The sequence below is a fragment of the Schistocerca americana genome, chromosome X (genome assembly GCF_021461395.2).
Source record: "Schistocerca americana isolate TAMUIC-IGC-003095 chromosome X, iqSchAmer2.1, whole genome shotgun sequence".
NCBI lineage: Eukaryota > Metazoa > Arthropoda > Insecta > Orthoptera > Acrididae > Schistocerca > Schistocerca americana.
Genome location: NC_060130.1, coordinates 606153947 through 606171201, shown reverse-complemented (window position 1 = coordinate 606171201; position 17255 = coordinate 606153947). Strand labels below are relative to the sequence as shown.

At 45.7% G+C, this 17255-nt stretch overlaps 1 protein-coding gene across 2 annotated transcripts in view; it reads right to left on the bottom strand.

Annotated features, from left to right (window-relative positions):
* Positions 1-17255, bottom strand: part of LOC124555103 (ATP-binding cassette sub-family C member 4-like) — a 264506-nt gene that overhangs the window by 142239 nt on the left and 105012 nt on the right. The gene's annotated exons all lie outside the window — the stretch shown is intronic.

Below are 17255 nucleotides of genomic sequence, written 5' to 3'. Positions count from 1 at the left end.
TTTTCTAAAATACAGTAACATAGAGAACATTGGTGTATCAGAGTCTGTCTGGTTTAGTACGTCAAAAATACGTTACACTGATCATGACTACATTAGTACTGAGTTTTCCATAGCAGTTACACATTCCACAAATGTAACTGCTTGTAACATCAAGATATATTTCCTTCACTACTTGCTCAAAGTACATGTTGAATAGCATCGAGGATATGCTACAGTCCTATAGCACTCCCTTTTCGACAACTGTCCCTCTTTCATGTCGTTCGACTCTTATAACGGCTGTCCAGTTTCTGTGCAAGTTGTTGTTTTTCTTTCTTTATTTGGGGAGGGGGGGGGGGGGGGGGGGGCTGGCAGCAGCGTAATATGCCGCTCTTGGAAGTTGCTGATGGTAATTCTCTCCTTGTATTTCAACCCTCCTACTTTGACAGTGTCACACTCAACAATATCAAAAGCTTTTCCCAAATCTACAAATGCTATAAACATAGGTTTGCCTTCCGTGAACTCATGTTCTAAGATAAGTAACAGGATCAGTAATGCCTCGCGTTTTCTTAGATTCCTCCCGAAAATGCACTGATGTTCCTGAAGTCAGTGTGCCATGCGTGCGCGAGATCCTTTGCGCTGTATTATCGATTGTATCTGCTCGTGTTGTCTCTGGCCCATTGGTAGGAGACCAGAGAACGCCTGGCCGGAAGAGGGCGCGCATGCTGAGGCGGACGCGGAAATAGCGTGGCTCGGTTAGCTATGGGGAAGTGACTTGCCGCCGGCAGTGTGGCCGGAGACGGAGCGAGTGTGACTCTAATGTTCGGGCTGTATACTTTATAAATCTAGACACCGCTGTTTTCTCAGTGCTAACGGGCTTTCTTCGTTCCCGCTGTAGTACCGCGAATATGACGAGTCTGAGAACTGTGGGCTCCGGTCGCTTCACACTCGTCGACCCGTTCTCTCTTACTGAAGCACGCAGGAGTCGTGACTTTTGTTAGTGCGAACGATGAGTGCACGATCATACTGCTGCAAAGTAGCACCGACAAGGGAAAATAACCGTTTGTAGAGATCAGATAGCCTTTAACGCAGCTGTGTTTTGTGAGACTGTGGAGGCTGTAAGGCGAAAATTAATTGATGCGAAGTACAGAATTGCAAATATACTCCATTAGAGGGGAAGTGATATCTGGAGTGTTTCATGCTATAGTCCACGCTTCAGAAAAAACACACCAAATTTGTCCAATGCAAACAAAATGTTTGTATTCTTTTATGTTCCACCTCCACTACGAAAAAACTGCGTCAGGCGAAAACTGGGCACAGAGCAACGTCAGTGCTATATCCCTGCGACAAAAAAGTGCACTACTTCTCTATTTCTTTGATCAGGGCAATCTGCATTTATGGGCTAACAACTTGTTGTGCAGCTTATCACTCATTTCTGTAATTTATTTTAATAATTCATCACCATTCAGAGATCATGCGTCATTCTCACGTAATGTTTTCTGCTACCGTAAACCTGGTATACTTTGACCACCACGGTTAATTTGACCACTCATATACCTAACGTTTTACAGCACTCTGCAGGCTCTCAGTTGTGTGTTTAGTATATGCTGTTTTTTGGTTAAGTTTCGTCAAAGGTCAGTTTCATGTGTTTTTTTGAAACATTGACCACAAATGGAACATAGTTTGTAAAATGAAAATAAATAGTGTTACGTCAAATATAAAAGGAATGAACTACTCCTTTTATCAAAGCCAATATTCCTGAATTTTACAAATCATAGTGTAACATTTGCTTAATCCAAGACGTAATAGCAGGCCAGTGTGAACTGTATAATGACGAGATTTTGATGTTTTTGTTGTTACCAGAGTACTGGTGATGCATTATCATCGTTATATATGTTTAAGTTCCCACTGTGGACATTCTATGTTAATGACAAAGGTTTATCGCAATTTATTTTTGTATTATTCCATTGAGGTTCCTTAATGTTTTAAACATAATTGTTAACTGTGGGATAATTAATGCCTCAATCTAATGTTGCACATAATATTAAGAATTTGAACGTATCGATCTTCATACGATTGCTATGATTTTAGTTAATATTTGTCTCGCCAACTATATCTGACATGTGCTACGCACTTGTCCCTAGAGAAGGGCACTAATGTTTATATCTTAATATTGTTTGATGGTAGCTCCTTGTAGTGGCTAAAGGCCACGTAATTTTTAAAATATAATTGTGACAGAAATAATTTTAAGTGTATGATAACTATTTCGTTCTATGATCGGTAGTAGTAACGGGTCGATCTTGATGTGGTACCTTGAGTACTGACGAACCAAAGACTGTAAGCCAATATTAGTGTGTGTTTGATGTCTAGTAGTAATACATCGACCAGAACGTTACCACGATTATGGTGGCGTTCTTGTTAAACATCTTTGTCTCATGGTCCCTACACGGAGGGCCCTATAGAGGTCACCATGCGTATTCCATTACGTTAACAGCTTATTTTCTTTCTTTGTATTCAATTTTAAGTTTTATGTTACAGTTTGATGAAGCTTATTTGCATTATCGATATACCTATAGTCTGGACGAAAGTGTTGTCCGCAAATAATTGTATTTAAGCTTTATTTAGCGTGTTTTACGGCCATTGGCTGACAGTGATGTAATGCTGGATATGGTGGGTGGAGCTTCCGCCATTTAAGCGATGTAAATTGCATATCACACAGCACGAGACTGTGTGTCTCTTTTGAGACGTGAAGTAGGATTGTTGTGTCATGGTCTCCTGTTGCACAGCCGCCTACGTCGCTAGCGTCGCACGCTGAACGAGGAGCTCTGGCATAGCGAGTTACTTCTACTGAGCAAACTATCGGTTTTCCATAAACGAAGCTCGCTGTGCCAGACAATAAGAGACCTGGAAAACGCCGACTTAAGCGGCAGGCCAGAACGTCTACAGGTCAGGCAGAGGTGTCTTACACGACCACGACCTGCACGGTCGTCTCCAGAGATGAGGTTGCCATTATCCTCGAAAGTGCCTCGAATGAACCTACAAACTCCTAACGCCACGCCTCCTGTGAAATACGCAGGAGATTACTGCATAAGGGCAGGGGGCGACGGCAGTTTATTGTCGTTGTCCTTTGAGTTCCTAGAAGCGCATGTTGCGGCCAAGGAGCTCCTAGCTGAGCACCTAGTCACCGAGAATGCGCTCAGGGACCTACGATGGCGCGAGACTGTGAGAATTACCATACGTGGCCTTCCCCGGCTCGTGTCAACACGGGAGGTCATTGGGACGCTGAGCGAGCTTGGATTCTACGCCGTGGCTGATCTGCGCCAGGCGACAAACAGGAAACGCGCGGCGGTCTACCTGTTTGTAGGCCCCGCCTGGCACCAGAAGAATGGAGTCCATGTCCGGAGGCTGATGCGGTTCGAAGTCGAAATTGCGTCAACGCCTCCGACATGGAAAAGACTGAGTAATGCTTCCGCTGACAGCAACTAAGCTACGTAGAAGTATTGCCGTAAAGCTGAGGCATGCGAGAAGCGCACGACACTCATGCCTGTTCCCAGCCACACGCCGCCCCACCGACATGCGTCAACTGCGGCGGCAAACACGTGGCCAGCTTTCGCGGGCACAATCGGTTGGCGCCGCGAAAAGAAGAGCAGACGAAGGCGCAGAAAGAAGGCCCACACGACCAGATCTGCTACCCCTGCTCTACTATCAAGACCACGAGCGCCCGCCCCACAAGCGGGCGACGCCAACACGACGACGGAGTATTCGGAAATCTGCGAGAGGATGGAGGGAGCAAGCACACTGCTGTCGAAGCAGTTCATGGCTGTCTTGATGCAAAGCTGCCGCAAAGCAACCGACGGATGCGTCAACATCTGTCTGCCCCAAAAGGGAGACAGAGCGGCCACTGCCAACCGCTCCCGGCGCCGTCCGCGCCGCCGAGTGAAAGCTTGCCTCACGCGCCGCGAGACCCAGGAGGGCGGCGTTGAAAAGACGAGCCACGCAGACGTGGGCGGCTGAAGAGCAGGGAAATGACGGGCGCCATTCATCTTCAGCACCAGTCAGACCTCCACTCAGCGGAGGACGGAGGCCACCACGCAACAGATGCCTGCCTCCCCAGTCACATCATACTGGCCGACTGGGGCAAATGGCAGAATGCAGAAGAGAATTCAGCGCGAGATGGACTGCATCTGCGAGTGGATTCTGCAATCGCTCCCGGATGTTGCTCTCACACGAGACACCAAAAGAATAACAAAAAACTAAGCCTTCACAGGCGCAGAATCCCAATAAAACATTGCCTTCACAGGCACAGAACACCACCTATGGCGGCTGGCTGGCGAACTTATGATCGAATAAATTACGGCCTTGTCCCTCAAAGTGAAAAAGAATTAAATTGTGTTCCAACAGCACAACCTAAGGCCATACAGCAATGGTTATATGCCTTCTAGAGTGGGGGTTGCTCAACGCAACGTTCAGCCTACTCCCATGCGTATAGCTTTCTTTCTTTCACGTTTTGCTGATGTACTACGTTTTCTCTTTGTGCTTGTGGTTTACATTTCTCTAAGTACAAAATGGTTCAAATGGCTCTGAGCACTATGACACTTAACTTCTGAGGTCATCAGTCCCCTAGAACTTAGAACTACTTACACCTAACTAACCGAAGGACATCACACACATCCATGCCCGAGGCAGGATTCGAACCTGCGACCGTAGCGGTCGCGCGGTTCCAGACCGTAGCGCCTAGAACCGCTCGGCCACCTCGGCCGGCTCTCTAAGTACATTCATGTTACTCTCTTCACAGAACAAGTGGTCTGATGATGACCAGAACAGTCGCCGAAGTCGGTAACCAGTAAATAAACAAACATCTTTATGCGGTTGAGACTGTTTTGTTATAAAAAAAAAAATATTGTGAATTCCTCGTACGCCTGTAGAAAAGGCACCTATTTTGGTAAGACAGCTGGCCAGCTGCTAATATTAAGTCCACATTGGTTGTAATTTGGTATTTTCCGAATTAGCTACCCGTGTAATAATTATCTTGTTATCTGTTTGTTTGCCGTTACTGCCCTACCGACCTGGTTGATTCCATCTGTATATTTGATTGGCTGCTGCCGCTATTTGCATTCCTGTAAACCCTAAATTTAAACGTTTGCTTTGCTCTGAGGTTTTATATTTCAGTTGTTCATGACTTAATGAAACTGATTTCTTCTGAATCCCGCTAAGTATATCGAAGCAACACCAACTAAAGGCGGCCTTTAGTATAAGTTTGATCTGTTGTTTCGGTTGGCTATTGCGCCGCTGTGTTTGAACTTAAGACCCTTCACAATACTTACTAATTTCATGTATTCATATAGATCCTGAAGCTCCTCTGTCAATTGTTAAGTCGTTGCAAGGCCGCCGGTCGCTAATTCACTTAAGCCGTATCAGCCGTAAGTGCTATTAAGGTTCCTTGGAGTGTAGTTCTATCCGCTTGATTGGCCAGCGTTGCCGTAAACTGGTCTTTATGACCGAGACATCGTGTTCCTTAATGGAAACTGTATGTAAAAGTGAAGTACTTGAAATGGTTTCGTTGTGTAGATTTTATCATGGGGTCTTAAGTCATTTGGGCAATTGCTGGGAATAATTATTTGCTCGATCTTGACATATAATTCTGATAACTTCAAATTTCATTGTAGTTTTACTGAGCCCACTTAATACTTAAATTTTTGTGGCTTCGCCGAGTTAGGCATTTATCATTGAGCCTTAAGCCGTTTGTGCTGTTGGTAAGTATAATTATTTGCTTGATCGATTGAGGTTACCATGCGTTTCAAGCATTTTATTTTCAAGCATTGTATTTTCTCATTGTAAAAAATTTAATTATTTTTTCTGTTAACAAATTGCTGTTCAAGTATACTTTATTTTGTGGTCCCAGTAACTTCCCACTCCCTAACCAGCCCCCTGCCGCTTCAGTCAGCTTCTACCGGTCGTTCCATTCTTCTGCAAACAATATGTGTCAGTATTTGGCAACCATTACTCACCAAACTAACAGATCGTTAATATTCACACTCGTTAATACCTCCATTTTTGGAACTGGAATTATTACAGCACTCTTAAAGTCAGGGTATTTCGTACGCTTCATTTATCTTGGATACAGGAGGGGAGACTCGTCACTCCCAAAGGTCTTAACAATTCTTAGGGTATGTCATATACTGCAGGTACCCTGTTTGTATGTAGGTCTTCAGCGCTCAGTCAAATTCTTATTCTCCCATCTCATCTGCATCTACTTTCTCTTCCCTTCTCATAATACTGTTTCCAAGCTCGTTTCTTTTTACCATAATATATGACACGATACAATGAACTCTCTGCCATGCACTTTACAGATATTTGCAGAGCAATGTGTAGATACCTGATGTAAATGTACCGGGTGATCAAAAAGTCAGTATAAATTTGAAAACTGAATAAATCACGGAATAATGTAGATAGAGAGGTACAAATTGACACACATGCTTGGAATGACATGGGGTTTTATTAGAACCAAAAAGTACAAAAGTTCAAAAAATGTTCGACAAATGGCGCTTCATCTGATCAGAATAGCAATAATTAGCATAACAAAGTAAGACAAAGCAAAGATGATGTTCTTTACAGGAAACGCTCAATATGTCCACCATCATTCCTCAACAATAGCTGTAGTCGAGGAATAATGTTGTGAACAGCAGTGTAATGCATGTCCGGAATTATGGTGAGGCATTGGCGTCGGATGTTGTCTTTCAGCATCCCTAGAGATGTCGGTCGATCACGATACACTTGCGACTTCAGGTAACCCCAAAGCCAATAATCACACGGACTGAGGTCTGGGGACCTGGGAGGCCAAGCATAACGAAAGTGGCGGCTGAGCACACGATCATCACCAACCGACGCGCGCAAGAGATCTTTCACGCGGACATTTTGTGAACTTTATTTTATTTTTGTTTTCAAATTTATACTGACTTTTTGATCATCCGGTATAATCTTTACTAGATGCCCTGACTCGCCGTCATGTGGCTGACGATCATTTATTCTGACCTGCAACCTACCGGAAAGCATTTATCAAGAGCAGAACCTCCATATTGTTCGAACCAGACTGAAGAAAAAGTGAATATACACTAGTGTCCAAAATTAAAGCAAAAAGCCGGAATTTTGCAAGGTTCCGTTTATTTTTTCACAAAACAGTATAAACAGGGGACAGTAAAGTAGAAACAATGTGAAGAATACAGAACGTAAATAATTTCAACATGCTTAACAGTAGACAGAAATTTTCTTCGTTTTTTCCAGCTTAACGTATTTGCACACACATTCCGACAACTCGTTAATGTACTCAGTATGGGGTGTGACCACATCTGGGAGCAATACAGACCTGAAAACGACGGGATATGCTTTGAATGATGTCATCAATGTCATATTGAATCAATAACGCTATTCTTCCTGCAGAGCTGCTCAGAAATCTTGGAGAGTGGTTCAAAAATGGTTCAAATGGCTCTGAGCACCATGGGACTTAACTTCTGAGATCATCAATCCCCTAGAACTTCTAACTACTTAAACCTAATTAACCTAAGGACATCACACACATCCATGCGCGAGGCAGGATTCGAACCTGCGACCGTAGCGGTCGCGCGGTTCCAGACCGTAGCGCCTAGAACCGCTCGGTCACCCCGGCCGGCCTTGGAGAGTGACTGGTGGATTCTGACGTGATGCAACATGTCTCCCTTGTGTATCGGAGACATGCTCCATGGAGCGAGCAGGCTACGCCATGCATGCAATACCTTCCGTTTCCAAGAAAACATCGACCATGAGATCGAGCATTATCGTCCATCAATACAAAGTCTGGACCCACAGCACGTCCCGACAATCGCACATGATGTCCCAAGACGTCGTCACGATATCTGACAGCAGTTAAACCTTGCAGATTCACCCGTACAATTTCATGAAGAGGTGTTCGAGTGGTCAACATAATTCCTGCCCCCATTATTAGGGAACCTCTTTCCACAATGTTTGGGTTGCGAAATCGTGTTCTACGTTCCTTCCAGATGTGAATCGTCGAGAATCACTCTCGAGATGAAATTGCGACTCATCTGTGAAAAGAACATTGGCCCCCTGTTCGAATGTCCAGGTGGCACGTTGACGACTCCACTCTAGACGGTCCCTTCTGTGAAGACGCATCAGAGGTATTCATACAGCAGATCTCCGACAGTAAAGGCCACTCTAATAAAGCCTACTGTACACCGCTTGCTTCTATACAACACGTCCAGTGGATGTTGGAGGTCAGATGACAGTTGCTGTGCAGTACTAAAACGGTACCGTCGTCCCCTTAGAGTCAAGTAACCATGCTCTCTTTGTGATGTCACATGAGGTCGGCCGTGCCCTGGTCTTCGGGAAAGAGTTTCGGTCTCTATAAACTGTCACCACATCCGAGAAGCAACAGAATGATTCACACTAAGCCGTCCAGCCACATCAGAGTGCTGCTGTCCTGCTTCCATTCTTCCTACGGTCCTCCTCCGCAGAGAGTCTGGTGGGCATCTTCTTTGTGCCAGACTGCACCGTCTGAGACTGTGTACACAGCGACTGTGGATGTGGGACTACCCGGCAAACACTACCCCGTTTGCGTGGTGCCCTGATGTCATCGTCGGAGTGGTTGTCCGTTGGCCGGAATGCCATCCTCCATACAGAACAAGGTCGTGCGGACATCTGTTGACAGTTTTATGATTATATCGTGAATTTGACACACGACCGGGAAATAGCGGTTTATTGCTTTAATTGTGGACACAAGTGTATTTATAGTTAAGGATCTCAAAAGGAAATTAATTTTTAAATTTTTTGAAGCTGATTTAAAGCAGCAGTCCTACCGACCACCTGAAGATTAAAAGAGAAGAGCGAAATTCTACATTTGTTCTGCCTAACTGTGTCTGCTATATTGGTTTATAATCCATCCTGATGTTATGTGTAATAATATTTGTTGAATGTAAAACTTGTATAGAAAACTCAGCAGTAAAGATCGATGTGCTGTCTTCTTGACATACTAAACCGGGCAGACTCTGCTACGCGGTTAGCTCTATGTTATTGTGTTTTAGAAAAGTGCTTGACATAACCACTTTCTGCCGACTATTAACAAACGTAACATGGCATATCCTCCTAGATGAAACTGAGTCACAAACGTCTTGGGAATCAGAACAAGATGCGTGATTCCCGGTTGGTGACTTCATCTGAAAGCGACTGACGTCAATCATGGTACGAAGGAGTGCGATAGTAAACCTCGTATCAAGTGTTCAGAGCTACCAAAGTTTACTGCATCGTATGAGAGGTATAAGTTTTTAGATTTTTAGTTTGTATGCAAGAAATGGTGTCGTAAATAGGGAGGATATAAAATGCAGACTGACAATAGCAAGAAAAGAATTTATAAAAAAAGAAATGTCGTATTACTGAATTAAAATTTACTTGTTAGAAAGTCTTTGCTGAAGGTATTTGTCTGGGGTGTAGACTTGAACAGAAGTGAAACATGAACAACACACAGTTCAGATAAGAAAAGAATAGAAGCTTTTGTAATGTCGTAGTACAGAAGAGTGCTGAAGATTAAATAGGAAGTTTGGCTAACTAATGAAGAGGTACTGAGTCGAACTGGAGAGAAAAGAAATGTGTGGCATAACTTGACAAAAAGAAGAAACAGATTGATAGAAGACGTACTGAGGTGGCGAGGATACCTACATCTACGTGATTACTCTACTATTTACAATAAAGTGCCTGCAGAGGAGCTGTCAGTTCGCTAATTAAGGGTGGTGTGGAGCTAAAAATCACAGACGACCAACGCTTTACGATATTAATCAATGTCAAGTGAGCAGTTAAGTTATGCAGAGATGAAGAGACGCCGGCCGGAGTGGCCGAGCGGTTCTAGGTGCTACAGTCTGGAACCGCGCGACCGCTACGGTCGCAGGTTCGAATCCTGCCTCGGGCATGGAGGTGTGTGATGTCCTTAGGTTAGTTAGGTTTAAGTAGTTCTAAGTTATAGGGGACTGATGAACTCAGCAGTTAAGTCCCATAGTGCTCAGAGCCATTTGAACCATTTGATGAAGAGACTTGCACGAGACAGATCTGCGTGGAGTGCTGCATACACCCAGTCTTCGCGACGAAGAAGTGCCTACACCCATTCTGACGTTTCATTGTTTGACGCAATAAAAATGGAGATTCTACAGATACTGAGAAACAGAGCCGCGCCGTGCCTTACGCAATTAAACAACAAATGTCTGCTTCAAGGATCGATACCCAATCTTAGAATGACATATTGGCAACCATACTCAAATTGGAAGATGACAAGGATCCGAAGCCAATATGCCTCTTGTGTGAGTTGTTAGATACCAGCAGGATTCTTGTAGATATCCGACTTGTTTTAGAAGGAAAGAATATTCATGGTGGACGCCATAAACAGTGCTCTTCGCTGGTGTTTACTCAACAGCAAAGTAAATGGTGGGAATTTTGGTTGACGTTGCAAGATTGTTTGACAACCTATTGTGTACCACATTATTTTCATGACCAAAAGATGCCGTATTTCCAAGAGCCGTCTGTAATAGTGTTAAGGATTATTGCTGTGGCAGAAAATACGAACTGGGTTTTCCAGAAAACGAAAGAAGGAGCCAAAGGAAGTCCACAAGGCTCCGTTTGTAGCCTCGGCTTCTCGGACATCGCCCTTGAGCCGCTGCCGGAAAAGGTAGGTACCATGAGAGAAGCAGGAGGCTGCATTATGTGCGCAGAGCACCTACTATTGGTGGCAGCAGGAGGCTCAAGACACGAACTGGAAGACATATGCAAACACGCTCTTCAAACGCTGCAATAATGAGGTACGAAGAATAAATCTGAAATGACCAGGCACAAGACAGTTTACTTTGTGACGAAAGGGAAGCTACCAAGAAGGATAAATCCTATAACAAACGAAAAAAGATTACTAAAAAGACAAGACCTCACCAAAAATTAGTATTAGATGAAAGAGAATTTCTCCTCCTAGATGCAACAGGTCTGCAAAAAAGTAATTAACATAATGCAGAAATTAGAGAGTAATGGACACGAGAGGTTCGGACACCCGTTACCGAGTGTTAGAATATATCACGAGACAATGTTAGCGGCTACTGCAGTTTACGTAGCTAGTGTTTGAGCCAATAGGCAACTGATACCTGTTACGTATGTTGCGAAGTGCGATTCTTCGTTTTGTGTGTGCATAGGCGGTTACACCGGCAGGGACCTTGCTAGTTATTCTGGAAATCTGGTCAATTGACCTGAAAGTTCGAAAGAAGAGCGCAAAGTACTGGCTGAAGAAGGGAGACGTCCAAAGACAACCTAAGAAATTAAAGTACAGATTCAGCAAAAATGGGTGCGCTACTGAAACACAGGAACAACAAGAATATGCTTAAACAGTTTCCTCCCAAACGAGATGGAGCTGCTTAGTTAAAAATACACTATGTGGTTAAAACTATCAGGACAGTCCTATGTAATGCAGAACTGACCACTAGATGACAAAAATGGCTCTAAGCACTATGGGACTTAACATCTGAGGTCGTCAGTCCTCTTGACTTAGAACTACTTAAACCCAACTAACCTAAGGACATCACACACATCCATGCCCGAGGCAGGATTCGAACCTGCGAACGTACCAGCAGCGCGGTTCCGGACTAAAGCGCCTAGAACCGCTCTGCCACAACGGCCGGCATTAGATATCACGAGAGATACTAGTAAAACAGGAGGCTTGGAGTGTTGTGTTGTCAGTAGAGAAGCAGCAGCAGCAGAATGGCTCGTTCAGGAGAGCTCAGTGACTTCGAACGTGGACTGATTACTGGATGTCACTTGAGTAAAAAATCCATCAGAGACATATCAAACCCTCTAAAACTGCCTTCAGCTGTTGGTGATGTAATTGTGAAGTGGAAAGGCGAAGGAACAACCACTGCTAAACCAAGACCAGGCACACCTCATGTACCAACAGACAGCGTCCGTCGAGCATTGCGGAGGGTGCGCGTAAAAAACCGCACGGAATCGCGGGAAGTAATCACTCGTGAATCCTAAGTACTACCAGCATCCAGGTAGCATAGTGACTGTGCGCAGGGAGTTAAAAAACGAAGTGCAATGGTCGAGCAGCTCCTCGTAAGTCACATACTCACCTTTAAGTGACGTAAAGGGTGACGCCACTGGACAGTAGATATCTGGAAACAAGTGATTTGGAGTGATGAATCATGGTATATCCTCCGGCAATCTCATGGAAGAGTTTCGACTTGGTGAATGCCATAGGACTTTACCTATTACCCCTTTCATACTCGGAACATTAAAAATTAGATTTTTGAATTTTCTTTTTTTTGTTAGATTATTAGACATACATTAAGACAAAACAGTGTGAAAAAAGTGTCATATACATTTATGGAACATATACGGGATAGTTTCAAACGGAGCCGTTGCGCATGAAATGTTGTTACTTCCGGTGGTAAGGTAAACTGCAAATCCTTTCGGCAGATAACATAGGGATAGCTGACAGAGAGGACACTCCCATCTGATACTGTAAGGTTTCTTCTTAGTGGTACACCCTACACAGTGCCTTGAGGTGCCAGGTATTGGTATATCGTTTGCTCCTGCTGTATGTTTGTCAACTGAAACAATAGTTTTACATTTTTTGCTAGTGGTACTGATGATGTACTTGGGCTTCCAGGACTTTACGATTAGTCTGGAAATTATTTGTTATAGCATACTATCTCTAAATCGAGATCACTGTCTTCAGGTAAGATATCATCTCCTCTTTCACTGCTACTATCAACATCTGAGTCGGTATCAGAAGAAGTCCCTTCCAGAAGGCAAGTCAGAATTTCATTTTCATTTATCCTGCGAGAGTGCATCGTGTCATATTGCCCTTAGAGTCGCAGTGGTTTCAAAAGGACATCATGAGAGAGCAGAATGGGGCGCTCCGCGGAACTCACGGACTTCGAACGTGGTCAGGTGATTGGATGTCACTTGTGTCATACGTCTGTACGCGAGATTTCCACACTCCTAAACATCCCTAGGTCCACTGCTCCCGATGTGATAGTGAAGTGGAAATGTGAAGAGATTCATACAGCACAAAAGCGTTCAGGCAGACCTCATCTGTTGACTGACAGAGACCACCGACAGTTCAAGAGGGTCGTAATGTGCAGTAGGCAGACATCTATCCAGAACAACAAAATTACATCAGGATCCACTGCAAGTACTATGACAGTTAGGTGGGAGGTGACAAAACTTGGATTTAATGGTCGAGCGGCTGCTCATAAGCCACACATCACGCCGGGAAATGCCAAACGACGCCTCACTTGGTGTAAGGATCGTAAACATTAGACGATTGAACATTGGAAAAACGTTGTGTGGAGTGATGAATCACGGTACACAATGTGGCGATCCGATGGCAGAGTGTGGGTATGGCGAATTTCCGGTGAGCATCCTCTGCCAGCGTGTGTAGTTCCAACAGTAAAATTCGGAGTTGGTGGTGTTATGGTGTGGTCGTGATTTTCATGGAAGGGGCTTGCACCTCTAATTGTTTTGTATGGCACGATCACAGCACAGGCCTACATTGATGCTTTAAGCATCTTCTTGCTTCCCACTGTTGAAGAGCAATTCGGGGATGGCGATTGCATCTTTCAACCTGATCGACCATAATGCACGGCATGTGGCGAAATGGTTACACGACAATAACATCCTTGTAATGGACTGGCCTGCACAGAGTCCTGACCTGAGTCCTATAGAACACCTATGAGATGTTTTGAAACGCCAACTTCGTGCCAGACCTCACCGACCGACATCGATACCTCTCCTCAGTGCAGCACTCCGTGAAGAATGGGCTGCCATTCCCCAAGAAACCTTCCAGCACCTAACTGAACGTATGCCTGGGAGAGTGGAAGCTGTCATCGAGGCTAAGGGTGGGCCAACACCATACTGAATGCCAGCATTACCGCTGGAGGGCGCCACGAACTTGTAAGTCATTTTCAGCCAGGTGATCACATGTTGTAACTTCTACGACTGCTCGTATAACTACTAAGATTTGAGACATATGAAGTAGTTCAAGCTCCAGCTGCTAGAGGGCAGCACTTAGTCCGGACGTAAAGGCTGATTCAGACATGGCTACTGTGCATACGTCACGAAATGAGAATATCTTTGAACGAAACCACATCCTCTGAAGCAGCAGAGGACGTGGTGTTAGGTACGTGGATATTTTTCGTAGTAGTGTGCGGTCCCCTTACAAAGGTTAAGAAAATGCTGAATGCAGAAGAATATCAACACATTTTATAGCATTCTGTATTGCGTACAGGAGAGCGAAACTGTTTGGAGACAATGATAGTTTGGATCAGGATGACAGTACATCCTGACATAGAGCAGCATCTGTGAGGCAATGGTTTGTGGCAAAAAACATTCCTGAAATGGGCTGGCCCACCCAGAATCCCGACTTGAATGCAGTGGGACACCTTTGGAATGAGTTAGAATGTCGACATTGCTCCAGACCCTACAGTCCAACATTACTAAATTTCCTTATTTCGGATCTTGATTAACAATTGCCTTCCATTCTGACATTAAGACACCTAAGTTATACTATCCCCGGCAGAGTTCAAGCTGCCATAAAGGCGTAGGGTGGACACCCGCTGTGGTGTCACCGCCAGACACCACACTTGCTAGGTGGTAGCCTTTAAATCGGCCGCGGTCCATTAGTATACGTCGGACTCGCGTGTCGCCACTATCAGTGATTGCAGACCGAGCGCCGCCACACGGCAGGTCTAGAGAGACTTCCTAGCACTCGCCCCAGTTGTACAGCCGTCTTTGCTAGCGATGGTTCACTGACAAATTACGCTCTCATTTGCCGAGACGATAGTTAGCATAGCTTTCAGCTACGTCATTTGCTACGACCTAGCAAGGCGCCATTATCAATTGCTATTTATCTTGTGATGCATGTACCGTCAGACCGATGTTCACCAATTATGGATTAAAGTTAAGTATTCCAGAAGCTACGTACTATTTTTGCTACTATAAAGACCTTGTCCTGTTCCAGACCTCACGCCATCCTGCGTGAGCTTAAACGCGTGCCCTTCGGCCTCCCGTCCTAGTGGATTGGCTGTCTTGCCAGTTCACAACACCCACAATATTAATATCCACTAATAGATCTCCTGATACTTTTGATTAGATGGTGTATATGCAGCCATCCAGGCTAATGATGCACTATTTAAGTGGACACAGACCTTACCCGGGCTATCTGAATAGAAGAAACCAACGACTGGGCAATTCATGTGAGTGTAACTCTGAAATAAATCGGAACATGTGATACGGGGATGCAAGAGATAGTCGGCAGTGAGAGAAGATAATGGCAGTTTCTTCCAGGATCAAACAATGTCCATAATATTGAGAGAAGGAAAGCTACAGTGCATACTTAAAGAAATAAGAAATAAGTTTTCCTTGAAGCAATTAGAAATCTACGTGGATGGAAGAAGAGTTGGAGGAGCTACAGCAGAAAGTCAGGCAGGCGACACGCACGAACGAGTTGCAGCAACACGAACAAGAGCGTGGGAAGATGAAACAGCTACGGGACTGACATAAGAATAGAAGAACAGCGACACGAAGTGGATGCTGTGTAAGGATTTCCGTGGACATGGCGCTTCTGACTGGTTGCAACAAAGTCCTCTCATGGATCGTCATTGAGTTGCGTTTCCAGAGACACTGCGCGGCCTCGGCAGGTGCGAACGCAGAGCGTGTATTGGAGTGCTACATGCAGATCATTAAGAACGACGGACATTAGCCCTTCTTCGCATGGCTGATTGTGTCCTGGATTCCACCCTTCGTGTGCCGGAAGCGCACATGATCTACGGGATAGTGTGCGAATGCGAAAAAACAGAAACGACTGCAAAAGACCTTACTTCTTCTTTTATAACAATGCGTGGACATAGTGGTATTTGTTCAACAGTCACTGGTTCTTTTCTTTCTACACTCCTGGAAATGGAAAAAAGAACACATTGACACTGGTGTGTCAGACCCACCATACTTGCTCCGGACTCTGCGAGAGGGCTGTACAAGCAATGATCACACGCACGGCACAGCGGACACACCAGGAACCGCGGTGTTGGCCGTCGAATGGCGCTAGCTGCGCAGCATTTGTGCACCGCCGCCGTCAGTGTCAGCCAGTTTGCCGTGGCATACAGAGCTCCATCGCAGTCTTTAACACTGGTAGCATGCCGCGACAGCGTGGACGTGAACCGTATGTGCAGTTGACGGACTTTGAGCGAGGGCGTATAGTGGGCATGCGGGAGGCCGGGTGGACGTACCGCCGAATTGCTCAACACGTGGGGCGTGAGGTCTCCACAGTACATCGATGTTGTCGCCAGTGGTCGGCGGAAGGTGCACGTGCCCGTCGACCTGGGACCGGACCGCAGCGACGCACGGATGCACGCCAAGACCGTAGGATCCTACGCAGTTCCGTAGGGGACCGCACCGCCACTTCCCAGCAAATTAGGGACACTGTTGCTCCTGGGGTATCGGCGAGGACCATTCGCAACCGTCTCCATGAAGCTGGGCTACGGTGCCGCACACCGTTAGGCCGTCTTCCGCTCACGCCCCAACATCGTGCAGCCCGCCTCCAGTGGTGTCGCGACAGGCGTGAATGGAGGGACGAATGGAGACGCGTCGTCTTCAGCGATGAGAGTCGCTTCTGCCTTGGTGCCAATGATGGTCGTATGCGTGTTTGGCGCCGTGCAGGTGAGCGCCACAATCAGGACTGCATACGACCGAGGCACACAGGGCCAACACCCGGCATCATGGTGTGGGGAGCGATCTCCTACACTGGCCGTACACCACTGGTGATCGTCGAGGGGACACTGAATAGTGCACGGTACATCCAAACCGTCATCGAACCCATCGTTCTACCATTCCTAGACCGGCAAGGGAACTTGCTGTTCCAACAGGACAATGCACGTCCGCATGTATCCCGTGCCACCCAACGTGCTCTAGAAGGTGTAAGTCAACTACCCTGGCCAGCAAGATCTCCGGATCTGTCCCCCATTGAGCATGTTTGGGACTGGATGAAGCGTCGTCTCACGCGGTCTGCACGTCCAGCACGAACGCTGGTCCAACTGAGGCGCCAGGTGGAAATGGCATGGCAAGCCGTTCCACAGGACTACATCCAGCATCTCTACGATCGTCTCCATGGGAGAATAGCAGCCTGCATTGCTGCGAAAGGTGGATATACACTGTACTAGTGCCGACATTGTGCATGCTCTGTTGCCTGTGTCTATGTGCCTGTGGTTCTG